We start from the raw sequence: 14,338 nt of genomic DNA on the forward strand, positions 1-14,338 counted from the left end.
CAATTATCTCTTGCACAACTATGCAAGTCTAAAACGCAGGAGAGGCAATACTAAGCTTTACTAAAATGGTGCCTTTAAAGTACAAATTGTTGCAACATGTGAAAATAACATGGGAGAACTGCAGTTGTGGAAAATTTGGAGTACTTTTTATTTTACAGTTTTCAGGCATACCAGGCTCCCAATCGAGGTGACCCAAAAAAAACCCACTACTTTCAGCTGTGCTACGCACAACACCCCATTTTTAGACTATTTTAGAAGAGGTAAAATGATCTGCCTCTCTGTTCCTCCTGAAGACCCACAGATATGTTCCCTTAAATATTTAAAGGGAGCTTATAAAAAAGATGGAAAGGGACTTTTTACACGGGCATGTAGTGATAGGATAAGGGAGAAGTGTTTTAAACTCAGAGTTTTAAATTTAGATTAGATGTTACAAAGAAATCCTTCCCTGTGAGAGTGGAGAAGCCCTGGCACAGGTTTCCCAGAGAAGCTGTGGCTGCCCCATCCTTGGCAGTGTCCAAGGCCAGGCTGGACAAGGCTTGGAGTAGCCTGGGACAGTGTTAGGTGTCCTGGATGAGCTTCAAGAGCCCTCCCAACCCAAACCATTCTATAGAAGACATTTAAAAAGGCATCAAAACATAACAGAGACTGTGCTGTGGGAGTCTGTAAGTACATGTACAGACAAATCTGCTTAAATTGGATTCTCAAGTTACATCAGCACCAAAAAACTTAACACTCTATTTTATATTTTGAAGAGGAACTCTAAAATGGGTCATTTCTAACCTGATACCATTAATTTACATGTCAATGTTTGTTTAGTGAAGCCTGTCTATCCTGGGTCACTTTAACCTTAAAACCTGAACACGGGAAATTAATGCATCACGATATTAATTACATGTTACAAAACGACTAATTTTACAGCCTGATAGTTTGAAACAGTTAAAAGAAACCCTGCTGCTCGTGTCCTGCTTACAATTCACATGGCAACTCTGTGCTTCTGATCAGGCTGACCAAGAAGTGCTTATCTTCTTGTGGGGAAAACAAACAACTGCATATTAGACATTAATTTAATTAATCCAGGGCGCCAGCCAGCACCAGCTCTGCACCAGTCATAGAAGAACAGAATAAATACCCTGACCTGGAAAGACCCACAAGGACCATCAAAGCCCAGCTTCTGGCACTGCACAGGACAGCCCAAATAATCACAATGCCTGGTGCCTTTGGGTTGGAGAGAAGATCAAGGTCTCCAGTACGGAATCCTAGCCCCAAAAAAGAAACTCTGAAGGGGAAACATCCAAAGAAGAGGACAATGCACAAAAGCCAGGTTGACCAGGAACAGCACTGGCCACAAATCCCTGCTGAGCAACCTCAGTGACTACCAACAGCCATCTCTTCTCTCCTGTCCAATTCATAATCAAGATGCTCAAAAGTGACAGTGAATACTCCAAATATGTTCTCTCACATCTTCTGGACTCCAACCCCGAGCTCCCTGCTGAGCTGGCTGAGGTCACCATGCTCCTGCCCACCCTTCCCTCGGCTCCACTTTGATCGCGCGCTCACTGCAGAGCAAGGCAACCTAAAAACAAAGGCCCCAAAGGGATCCATATTTCAAACTTGCCAGTGGCTTCTGACTCGTGCCCCTGTGCCAAGGCACAACAGGCTCTACAGAAGGGCTCATCTCCGTGGCAATCATGGAGTTCATCTCCTGCCAGTTAGCTTGAGGTCCCTACATTTGCTAATGCTGATTTGGTTACTGCCATCAGACTTGATCAGGCATGCAAATCCTCAGGACTCAGGCTAGACAAAGCCTGGAGAAAGGAGAAGGCTGGAGCAAACAAATATGTAAAAATAGGATTTTTTTATTAAAATGGAAAAAAAAAAGGGGGGGAGGCAAGAAGGAAACTTTTCTTCTCCCTCCCAACCTCCTTCTCTGATGTTTGCTGTTAAACATGACGCAATGAGAGGGCTCCCACAGCACTGGAAAGGTCCCTGCCACCAGGAACGGAGTCCAAGAGGTCCCACAGGACAAAGGCCACCTTGTAGGCTGGTAGATGTTGTACCCACCAGACAGAAAGTCTGCAAAAAGCAGCAGCAGCAGGTTGAGAAGCTTGACTTTTCTCAGCAAATCAGCAACTCATAAGGACACTTCAGGCTTGACTGGCAGGTCAAGGGAGAGAATTCTGCTCTTTCTACTCTGCTCAGGTAATACATCACCTGCAGAGCCATCCCCAGCCCTGGGCTCCAGCAGCACAAGGACGTGGAGCTGCTGCAGCCAGTGCAGAGGAGGCACGGAGATGCTGCAGGGCTGGAGCCCCTCTGCTCTGGAGCCAGGCTGGCAGAGCTGGGGGTGCTCAGCTGCACAAGAGAAGCTCCAGGGAGAGCTCAGAGCCCCTGCCAGGGCCTGAAGGGGCTCCAGGAGAGCTGCACAGGGACTGGGGACAAGGCATGCAGGGACAGGACACAGGCAATGGCTCCCAGTGCCAGAGGGCAGGGCTGGATGGGATATTGGGAAGGAATTGCTGGTGGGAGGGTGGGCAGGCCCTGGCACAGGGTGCCCAGAGCAGCTGTGGCTGCCCCTGCATCCCTGGCAGTGTTCAGGGCCAGGTTGGGCAGGGCTTGGAGCAGCCTGGGACAGTGGAAGATGTCCCTGCCCATGGTAGAGGGTGGAATTGGATGAGTTTTTAGGTCCCTTCCAGCCCAAACCATTCTGTAACTTTTCAAAGCATGATGCACCCCATAACCCAAAGCACCCCGTATCTCTTGGCTAGCAAAGGCAACAACTTTCAGATAAGCCGTAGAGCTGCTGATTTTACCCACTGAAGGACATAAATAAAATGTCCACATCATGTTCATAGGGGTGTCCCATAGTTTCCGATAGGTTTCATGCTACTTGTGGACCCAAATTTTCCCTGCAGCTACGGGCAGAAGAAGTAATTTTGCATTTAGGGTCCTGAACCATGGTGCAGCTTTGTTATTAAACAGCTGACACTACCCTGGAGCCTGGGAGCAGCGTTTTATGTGTGTGTGAGAGTTTACAGAGCATTTGTGTGTCATTTCTGATGAATGGTGCTGCATAAATGTTAGATCTTCAACCCATTGCTCTCGCAAATACTATTTCTTCCCTTATTTATTTGTATTGCTGTAATTCATTCAGGTGCCAACCATGACTGAGGCCGTGCCATCAATATGCAGCCTGACAACAGCAGCAGGAGACAATAGCAGCTCTACAGATCACACAAGAGAACAGGAAGAATATTGGCTGGTGTTGGTGGGGAATGGTTGTAAAGCCAGAGAATGTTCTCAAATCCCAAGGAAAACCCCAGCAAAGCAAGCCAAGCTTGGATGCACAGAGCACCCATCTATCTAAATGTTTAACCAGAAGAGGCACAGATGCCCCATCTGTGGAACAACCCTTCCAATGGAGGTGTGTGTGCCCCCCAAAACACCTAGACCATGAGGAACTACAGGCCAGCAGTTCAGGCCTCTGCAAAGCTGGTCCCAGATCAGAGAACCACAGAATTATTAAGGCTGGAAAAGCTTTCTAAAACTGAGTCCTACCATTCCCTCAGCACTGGCAAGCCCAACACCAACGCATTTGTCTCCAGGTGCCATGTCCACACAGCTTCTAAATCCCTGGGATGAGGACTCCACCACCACCCTGGGCAGACCTCAGCAGTATTTGACAACACTTTCCATGAAAAAATTTTCACTAATATCGAATTTGAACTGCCTTGGTGCAACTTGAGGCCATTTTACCTTGTCCTTGTAGTTTGTCCTGGTTGTGAGAGCCTCCCTAGCTGCCCTGGAGACCTGTTTTCCTACAGGAGCAATAAACACACGCCCCAGTGCTGGTTTGTATGGACCAGCAGGATGAGATGCTATCAGCCCACAGCTCTCCTCTGCTCCAAAAGCACCCTGAAGCAGTGTGCAAACCCTGCTGCTGGGGAGCAGTGCTGGATTTGCAATACCCCAGCTCTGGCCTGGCAAAGTGTGGCCCTGCACCATCCCTGATGAAGCCAACACAATGTGCAGAAGCAGGATGATGTGGTCCACCAGCACCCCTGGGGATATGGGCTGTGCCACCTCCTGTGCCCGATGTTCATCCCATTAAACACCTGCAGGTGGACATCATCCAAGCTGCTGCCACCCCCAGCCACACCTGACAAAGTGTCACCAGGGTGGGCAGTACCCCCAAGCTATGAAAGTCTGCCAGTATCCTAGTCCTGCTCCCTAGGAATTGTACCAGAGCCCCCCAGCAGCAACAGAGCTGCCCCCTGATTGTCCTTGCTGCCCAGGCAAGGCAGTGTCACCCCCACAGTTTTAATTCTTTCTTCTGAGCCCTGCTCTGGAGCAACTCCCTTTGGTCCTGCAGAACTGCTGGAGAGGGAGCCAGCATCCTGACAAGGACCTCCACTCTCCACCCATCTGCTCCTTGCTCCTCCAAAAAACCCCACGCAAAGCCTTTCCAACCAGCCAGGCAGCTCCCAGTGACAGTAATGGAGAACTAATGTCTCATTAAACAAATGAAGCAGATTAATGAGAAGAGTGACTGTTGTTTCTTTGAGCTGGTCATGGTGAGATAAAAGGCAAACTCGGATCCCTTTTCATAGGAGTGCTGTAAAATGAGTGGCACAGACTTAGCAGAGCTGAAAATACAGGGCACGACACACTTTTCCCTCCAAACACACCTGACACTCCCTTCTCTGCACTTCTTTTTTTCTCCCATACCCTCTCTGGAAAAACCAAACCTCATTCATAACAGAACCAAACTATTTCCTTTTTTATTCTAATGTTTCCTTGTTTTTTTAATAGGCGACCATCTGGGAGTGGGGGAGTAGAAAGGAAGCCCTGAAGCTTTTCAGACACAATAAATAAATTATATTTAAAAAAAAAAGAAGTATGATTAAAACCAAAAAGCATAAACAAACAAGCCATGTTACCCAGAATAATGACTTGGGGAAAAGCGCCAAAAAAATTGTATAAGCTTCTGGAGCGTGGCAAGAGAAAAGAAGAGAAGAGAACAGAAAGTCCTCACTGCTGAAGAGAATGTGCCACTGCAGTGGGACAGAGGCTGGGACTACAGGGACGCCCTGGGCAAGCCCGGGAGGAGAAGGGTTTCACATAGACTTAGACTCCAAGTTTGTCTTCAGGCACCTGATTTTGGTAACTGCAAAGCCCCAGTCCAGACACTCTCAGACCTTTTCAGTGCATTGTAATTGCATCTGCTCCTCTCTCATGAGACCCCACCTGGAGTCAAGCTTGGGAATCCTCAGCAAATGAAGGAAGTAGAGCTGCTGGAGTGAATTCAGAGGAGGCCACGGAGATGCTGCAGGGCTGGAGCCCCTCTGCTCTGGAGCCAGGCTGGCAGAGCTGGGGGTGCTCAGCTGCACAAGAGAAGCTCCAGGGAGAGCTCAGAGCCCCTGCCAGGGCCTGAAGGGGCTCCAGGAGAGCTGCACAGGGACTGGGGACAAGGCATGCAGGGACAGGACACAGGCAATGGCTCCCAGTGCCAGAGGGCAGGGCTGGATGGGATATTGGGAAGGAATTGCTGGTGGGAGGGTGGGCAGGCCCTGTGCCCAGAGCAGCTGTTGCTGCCCCTGGATCCCTGGCAATGTCCAAGGCCAGGCTGGACAGGTCTTGGAACAACCAGGTCTAGCTGAAGATGGCCCTGCTGATTGAGGTTCCCTTGGGCTCACATCTTGAGCTTGTCCAGGTCCCTCTGGATGCTATCCCATCACTCAGGCACGTCAACCACACTCAGCTCAGTGTCATCTGCAAACACAAACCCCTCTGAGCTATTCTTGTCCTACAGCTCCATCATTTTCGGCAGCAGCGTGCCATATTCTGCAGGGATGACAAACTGGGGGCACACAGGGTGGATGGCATTACCCAGAATAAATCTGATTTCTTAGTGAGGGCAGCACAGAGGGATGCACCCATTACTCCTGCGTATTTTTGGGGGGGATACTTTGCACTCGGGAGTCTCCAGCCTGATGCAGTGCATTAAAAGTAACAGGGTTCCTCATGAAAGCTCTGGTGAGGAGAAGAGGGACAGCATGCAGCATTGAGACAGGACTAGCAGAAAACGGGCCAGCACAGGCAGCCATGCTCCTGAGATACTGACACTGCAGCAGAGAAGATAAATGACTGGCCCAAGGCCACGCAGCCAGGCAGTGTCCCCTCTACATGACTTTCAATCCCCGCTCCAGCAAGATTGCTGAGGGATCCTTCAACAAAATGTTATATTGGCTTCGAAATCATGAGATTTATTTTACACCGGAACATACTCACACATATAAATGCGCTTTTTTTCTGCCTCTTTCTCTTGCCTCTACTCAGACGCACCCAAGCATGTATTAAAACCTCTCTGAATAACCAGAAAAAATAAAAACTTGTATTTCCCTGCTAAAGGACTCATAGGACTCCAGGAGATTCACAATGCAGCAGGATGCTGCCAGCAGTCCCACCTGGCAAATCAGCGCCTGTATTCACAATTGCACACCCGGAGACTCGGCAAGTATTTCCTAGAAGCTATAAACCCCATCCCAACAATTGCAACAGGAGCAGGGATAAATTAGCTGAAGCCTGTCACTTGGTGAAGTCACGCTGGAGGAGATCCATCCAGGTAATCCATCTTTCTGCTGTGTTATACAATGACACAGTAATGGCCAGCCCAGAGGGATTTCCTTCAGGAAAACTCAACTGTTACTAAAATGGTAAGTTAATACCAAGCAAGAACTCAGCCGTCATTAGACCGAAGGATAAAGATGACAGGGAGTAAAATATTACAATCCCTATTCAAATATTTTTATTTACAAGAGGACAAATAAATAGACCTATCTTTAGGCTGCAAAGAGAGAAGGCTAGGATTAAAGGAGAGAAGAAAAATAAAGACCTGCACACATCAATTCCATCTTTGCCATTTTTCCTAATAAATAGCCTGGCACGGCTGTGCTGATGGGTAGCTGAGGTGGAGGAGGGCACGCTGCCCAGCTCTCACAGGGACACAGGACACAAATCTGAGCTCAGGCTCTGCCCTTTTGTGTTGATTAAAAAAAAAAAAACCTAAGAAGAAAGGAAGAAAGCAAGAAAAGTTATGTGGCTAATAAAGGGCTCTATTGTGCCATCAATTTTTTAAGCTTTAATGATTTCGGGAGGAAGTTCAGCTCAGCAATCAATAGCACAATATGGGCAGGAGGGCTCGGAGGAAATTCAGCGCCGGAGCTGCGGCGAGGGCTGGCAGAAAGGGGGGGCTCAGAGGAAGGGGGTTCCCCTCCTTCAGGGGGTAGGGGGGCTCCCAGGACCCCGTGCAGGCTGGAGACTCTGTCCCCCTCCTGTTCAGTGTGAGCTCCCTCTCCTGATGCACAGAGCATGCAGCCAGGGGACAGCGGGGACATTTAGGGATACCGCGGCTGCTGCCATGGCAAGGGAGGTGGGAAAGCACCCACGCCAGCTGGGATGGTCACCCCACACCTGGGGGGAATGAGCACATTCCAGGGATGCTCACAGCACACCAGGGACAGCCCAGGGAGCAACACCCTACACCAAGCATATCCCAGAAATGATCACCCCACACTCCACACCAGGACTGAGCACAGCCCAGGGATGGTCACCCCACACTGGGCACATCCCAGGGACGATCACCCCGTGCTGAGCATATCCCAGAAACGATCACTCCACACTCCCCGCATCTGGGTTTAGCACATCCCAGAGATGGTCGCCCCACTCCATGCCCATCCATCCCCGGGATGCTCGCCGCACACTCCCCTCACCCGGGCTGTGCCCATCCCAGGGACACTCTCCTGCAGGCCCACCTGTCCCTAAAACCCCCAGCCCGGGGCACAAAGACAGCCTCTCCCACACCCCCGGCTCCGGGCAGCCGCGCTCCTGCCCGCAGCGGCAGACGTACCGCATCGCCGAGGCTCGGTGCTGCCGCCGGGGTGCGAGGCTGTCCGGGCGATGATCCTGCGCCAGGCAAACCTAAAAGACACGGTGACACAGCGTCAGGCTCTCCAGCATCAGCGGGGACAGTGCCTCGCCCCAAGTGCCACCCTGGACAGGAGCCACAGCCGGCTCTCACAGGCACGGGAAGCATCTGGGTAAAAAAGCCAGGCTAAAAACCCACAGAGGGATTCCCAGCAATGGGGGGATTCCGAGCTGCAGAGGTGCAGAGGAGAGAGGATGGGTTGAGGCGGGACGGGACGGGACGGGATGGGACGGGATGGGACGGGATCACCCCGCGCATCCCGTCCTTCGCTGGAAGGAAAAGCCGATCCTTGTAAGTTGATCCTAAACGTCAGCGAGCGCTTCGCTGAGCGGGACCGCATCGGCTCCACCGCCAGCCGCGGCAGGCAGCAGGAACTCGGGCGAAACTTTTGCCACGATCCAAGGGGATAATAATAAAAATTACTAACAGCAATTAATCAGTTAAAAAAAAAATAATAATAAAAAAAAAAACGACAATTAATCGATAAAAAAACTAAGGACCGTTAGAAAAGAAGAACGGGGGAATATCCGACCTGGGAGCCAGGAGCGCCGGTGACAGCAGCGCTGGCTCTGCGTGATGCTGCCGCAGCTCGGGGACCCAGCGGGAGGAACGGGCAGGGTCCCCGGGCACCGGGAGAGACGGAGGGAGGGACGGGAGGGGAGGGGAGATGGAAGGGGGGGGGCTGCCACCGCCTCCCCCCGCAGGAGGGTCCTGGCAGGGCTGGGCATTCAGGGACCCCCCGTTCCACCCCCGTCGGTGAAGCAGTTCCCACCCGGGAATGCCGACAGGGAGGAAACAGAGCGTTATTTTAAAAACGGCAAACAAAATTTGTGGGAAAAAATAATAATAAAATAAACAAAATCAGAACTTACCGTCTAAAACGAGTCAACAGGGAGGGATCCGCGGGCAGCGCAGCGGGGGGGGGAGCATCGCCCCCACCGTGGGACGCGACGGGACGGGGCGGGGCGGCTCCGCGCACCTCGAGGGGGCAGCGGCGGGGGATGGCGACGGACACAGCACCGCGACGGGCTCCGCGGCACCGCCCGCCCCGTCCGGCGGCGCTGGCCCGCGGCTGCTGACGGCTCGGCGGCGGTGGCGAGCGAAGGGCCCGGATGTCGCTGGCCCCGCGCCGGGGGGGCCACACGGGACGCGTGAGGGGTGGGGGTGGGGGGGGGGGGGGGGTAGGTCCTGTCCGCCCCGTCGGGGAGCCGGGCGCTGCCACGTGGGACCGCCGGGGGGGGGCGCCCCACCCTTCTCGCTCTCGCTCCCGCTCTCTCTCTCTACCCCCCGCCCCCCCCCCCCCGCCGGGCTTGACAGGTCCACGCGACCAAACAAACCGCGCCGGACGGGCGGGCGACGCGACCAATGGAAGCGCGCGGCCGGGAGGGTCAGCCAATGGGAGCGCGCCGGGGGCGGGACAGCCTGAGGGGAGCGGTGCGGAGGCGCCGCCCCGGGGTCAGAGCGCCGCCCGCTGCCCTCGGGGTGCGGGGCTGGGGGGCCGTGAGGGCTGGGGTAATAGGGACGGGGAATGGCTTGGGTGGGAACGGGCCCGAGAGATTATCCAGTCTAAGCTCCTGACATGGGGATGGACGCCTTCTACTATTCCAACTTGCTTCTAGCCCCGTCCATTCTGGCCCTGGACCCTTCAGGGATCCTGGGGCAGCCACGGTTTCTCTGGGAAACTTGTGCCAGGGCCTAACCACCAGCATCCTCAAGTCATTCTCCCAGAGCTTCTCTTTATCCCCAGCCTAGATTGATCCCGGGGGTCACCTCACCTCAAGCACAGCTTCAGCTCTTGGTCTTGTTAAACCTCACAGATTCCCATGGCCCTGATTGTCATGTCCTGCATGTTTGATGACACCAGACGAATAAACACTAGCAGGGGATAAAAGAAAAAGCAATACCTGGAGCAGAGTGGTACTCCAGCATCATGATCCTGCTGTGAGACCCCCAACCCCTGCACTGGCTTTGTAAGGTGGAGCACGGCTGATGGAATTGCCCTATCCCAGCTGGGACCCAGCACCTCTGGATCCTCTCTGCAGCTCTTTCCTAATTGCCTCACTCTGCCTGCATTCTCCAGTGAGGAGGAAAGCTTCCTAGCATGTTTGGTGTCCATGCTTGTGTGGATCACAAGCTTCAGGTGCCACCAGCTGCCCTGTGTGTTGTTAGACAACCATCCCTCAAGCCAACCTGACAAAACCTGCAGGTGATCCTTTATCACTCCTCAGCCTTTCAAGGATTTGCAGGGAAAATGATCTGCGGGGGAAATAGACAAAGAACACACCTAAATCCAGGAAATCTATGAAATTTGGATATCAATAAGCACCCCTTATATGTCTAGTGATGTTGGTCCCAAAACTGGTATTCTAAAAGACACCATTTTTTTTCTTTTTATCGGTTTTCTTTTGGCAGGGTGTTTCAGAAATTCAGGATTTGGTCTTCCTTTTTTGTTTCTGTTTTTTGTTTGTTTTTTTTTTTAAGTCAGACATAGCCAACAATCACAATCTGTTTTTATTTCAGCTGCTATCCTACCCTGTCATCAGGCTCCCGTGCTTTCCCACTGGGTCCCTGAGTGCAGTCAGCACTATGCTGAGTCACGGAAGAACATTGTCAGCTTAAACTCTGAGCAGTTGAGGCTTCCCCCTCAATATCAGCTACTCGAGGAGAGCCTCCCTGTGTGCATTTAGAACATTTCCAGCATATTTGCACTCTATTTTTTAAGATTCTCCTCAAATGTTTCCAGTGAAACACCATTTCAGGATGTTCCCTTGGGGACTGTTGTTCTGCAATCCCTCTCTTTCAGGTGGAGGAGCTCAGCACAGGAATCCAGCCTGGGATCTCTGCTCTAATACCCAGTAAAACCATTGCTAGCAGCTGATCCAGGCTGGGATCTGATTCTGAGTGCCTTAATTTATCAAAAGTCCTCAGTTTCAGTCAAAATCCATCACTAGTAGTGTGTTTTTAGATTTAAAATGTTTAAATTAGGAACAGTAGGAGCAGCTGCTGTGAGTTTGCTGGTAGAGGAATGTGTATTCCTAACAAAAGGCAGAGGCAGGATTTGGGATCTTTTTCATCCAGAGGAAGGATAACATCCAGCTACAAAGTTCTCCACAAGGGGCAGAGGAGATTTTCTGCCACCTCTCTGCCTCTTAAAAAAACTCTCCTAAGCTTCATCTCATTCTCTAGATCCAGACCTAGCACCTGATTATTTTTAAAACAACAAGCTTGTGTAAAACACACTGACAGGAACAACGTGATCCTGCTGCCTGATCTCCCCTCTACATCTCCTGCCCTCAAAAACACACCGAGGTGGAATCAAGCGTCTGAACCCACTGCAGCCAAAAGCACCTTGGAGAGAGTGAGTGACACAAGACTGACATGTACTAAGGATTCCCTCGTGCCTTTGTCTGGCAAACACTCACCAGCACAGAGGCTGGGAGGGATGGGAGCTTTGGATGGAGGTGTCACAAGACAGAAAGTGATGCTTGTGTCTGCTTGTGGTTGTTTTCTCCTCCTGCCCAGCCACAGGCAAACTTGAGATGGGATGAAACCAGGGAAGTTCTCATTGTGAGATTGGAAATGGATGAAATAGAAATATAACTTTTCCTGCTCCACTTTGCATTTAGTTGTTTTTCATGGTCCTAAGTGTGTTAATTGGTATTAATTACTCTGACCAACTTCACCTCCACCCATGCACCCACCACTCATTAGTCCAGAGGCTCCAATTATGCTCTGGGCACTTTTCTGAGCTGTGCTGTTGTAGTACTTGGTTGTAGTCCTGCCTGGGGTTCTGTGTCTTGAGTGAGCATCATGCTCATGTTGTCACCTTGTTGTCACTCCTGCTCTTGCTGTTTCCAAGTGGATCCTGGATCCAGTTCATGCCCTCACCTTGCCTAGGATGCTTGATAGTTTCTTTTTACTAGAACCTGTTCCTAACTTTCCTCTTCAGATCCAGTGGGACTACATCCCTGCCTATGCTGTGGTCATCCTTAGCTCTGGCAGGAAGGATCACTAAACCTGAATGCCCCACAGCACCTGGGAATGATAAGCACACTGTTCCTAGACCACATTCCCTTCCTAGCTCTCCAAGGCACACCTGGCTGTCTTGTGTCTTAGGACTTAGCTTGTCAGGAAGATGTGGGCACCTCTCTCTTACTGCCATGTTTGTTCCACTTGTACTTAAGGAGGTCTGTGGTCAAGTACTCTCAGGAATTTCCCAACAGATTTCTGATGCATCAAGTTTATCCCCTCCTGAGAGCAGTAACTCAGCTCTGTTAGAAATGGCTCAACTCCAGCACCCGTTTGTAATGTAATTGAGTGTGGAAATTGGCAGGAGAGGTAGGGAGCTACCTCATCTTCATGCACATAATCAATAGCAAATCATTACTTAAAAAGTAAAGTGGTTGATGGTGTTTCTGTAGGGCAAGACATGCCCTGCATTTTCAGTCTTTGATTCATACTGCTTAGCATGCCATGAGATGGGGCTCGGTGAGTGACTCACATTGTAAAAGCTCTCCAGTTAGCTCCTGGTGCTCCCTCTCAGCAAGTGTGTCATGGTTGCTTCAGCATGTCTACGTCTGTTCTCCATCCCAGCTCCCAAAGCCTTCAAGGCCCTTTTAGGGATTTCCCTAAGTCCAGATGCTGGAGGGGTGGCACCAAAGCACGCATGGGGCTCTTGCCAGGATCAAGGCACTCTCACTCTGGATTAGGTCCAGCCTGCATGAAGCAGAGTATGATACAGCTCAGTCCAGCTGCAGGCCCTTGGATGGCTGAGGGAGCTGGGAAAAGGGTTCAGCCTGGAGAAAAGGAGGCTCAGGGGGGACCTTTTGGGTCTGCACAACTCCCTGATAGGAGGGGACAGTCAGGGGGATTGAGCTGTGCTCCAGGGAGCAGGGACAGGAGGAGAGGGAACGGCCTCAAGTTGCACCAGGGGACATTTGGTTTGAATATTAGGGAAAATTTCTTCACTGAAAGGGTTGTCCAGCCCTGGCACAGCTGCCCAGGGCAGTGATGGAGTCCCCATTCCTGGAGGAATTTAAAAGCCATGTGGATTTGGGGACATGGACACTTGGGGACAGGGGTCAGTGGTGGCCTTGGCAGTGCTGGGGGAATGTTTGGACTCAATAGTCTGCATGATTCTGTTGTTCTCTGACACGAAACCCGTGGCTTGGGAAGCACATGCTGTGGCAACCTACTCCACATTGCAGGAGAAAGGAACCTTGCTCCTGACTTCCACCATGGATATGTGAGGATCAGGCCCTCATTCAGTTCCCAAATGAAGAAAGTGGCATGCTGAAAGTGTATAAAACTTTGTGTTAGTATTGTCCCATCCATTGCAGATACACCTTGGTGCTTCTGAGTGAGCTGCCCATCTGGGTGCTCCTACTCCAGTGAGGGATCCAGCCAAGGAACCCAGTGATCCTTCTCTTACCACTGCAAGTTGTTTGCTGTACTTCAATAACATTTTCACTGATTTTGGTCTGGAGCTGCCTCTTCAACAAGTGACAAAGCTTGGTAGGATTCTTTATTTATACACTGTGGATGCAGGGAGTGTTCCTTCATTGTTGCTTCCTGTTCTTTCCTTTCACTGACATCCAACCGACTCTCCTTTGGTTCCCTGGAGCTTCACTGAGGATTTTGTAAGTTTGGGTGGGTCCTTGAACAAGAAGTGGGAGTTGGGAGATCCTGAAACCAGGCTGCTTAGGCTGAGAGGAAGACTTCACAGAGGAAGGGTGGTAACAATGGGACAGAAGCACTGGCATTTTGACCATATCACAGAATCACAGGGTAATTTAGGCTGGGAGGGACCTTAAAGCTCATGTCATTCACACCCATGTCCCATGTGCAGGGACTCCTTCCACTATCCCAGGTTGCTCCAAGCCCTGTCTAACCTGGCCTTGGACACTTCCGGGGATGGGACAGGCACAGCTGCTCTGGGCACACTGTCCCGGGTTCTCACCTCCCTCAGTCAGGAATTTCTTACGAATTTCTAATTTAAATCTCCATTCTTTAAGGTCATTAATCCTCCTGAGGATGCTACTCATTTTCTCTGGGCTCCTAAACCAAAAGCAGCGACAGAATTCCAGCTCTGGAGGAGCAGGAAGGGTTATGGAGATCTGTGTGGTGACAGGCGGTCCTGGGCAAGGCTGAGCACGTCCTGTGGAGGCCAGCCAGCAGGGCTGACCTGATGTAACTGGGAGCTGGCACTGGATGCTTAACTTCAAATGGCCCAGGGATTGAACAGATGGCTCCTCTTTATTTGCATGCTACTTGGATTTGTGAGTCAAACAGAAGAATAACTTAATTTTTGACATTTGCTTCTCCTCAGAGCCCGGCACAATTTATGTTATACTG

At 51.1% G+C, this 14,338-nt stretch overlaps 1 protein-coding gene across 1 annotated transcript in view; it reads right to left on the reverse strand.

The window, feature by feature from the left end:
• Window positions 1-9,044, reverse strand: part of ZBTB7C (zinc finger and BTB domain containing 7C) — a 150,567-nt gene extending 141,523 nt beyond the window's left edge. The window contains exons 1-2 of the mRNA XM_056514625.1: window positions 8,857-9,044; window positions 7,907-7,977 (exon numbers count right to left, since the gene is read on the reverse strand). The gene's annotated coding sequence lies outside the window, so the exon portion shown is untranslated. The remainder of the gene's footprint in view (window positions 1-7,906; window positions 7,978-8,856) is intronic.
• Between the last annotated feature and the right edge of the window lie 5,294 nt (window positions 9,045-14,338).

This window comes from Oenanthe melanoleuca, chromosome Z, assembly GCF_029582105.1.
Source record: "Oenanthe melanoleuca isolate GR-GAL-2019-014 chromosome Z, OMel1.0, whole genome shotgun sequence".
NCBI classification, from domain to species: domain Eukaryota; kingdom Metazoa; phylum Chordata; class Aves; order Passeriformes; family Muscicapidae; genus Oenanthe; species Oenanthe melanoleuca.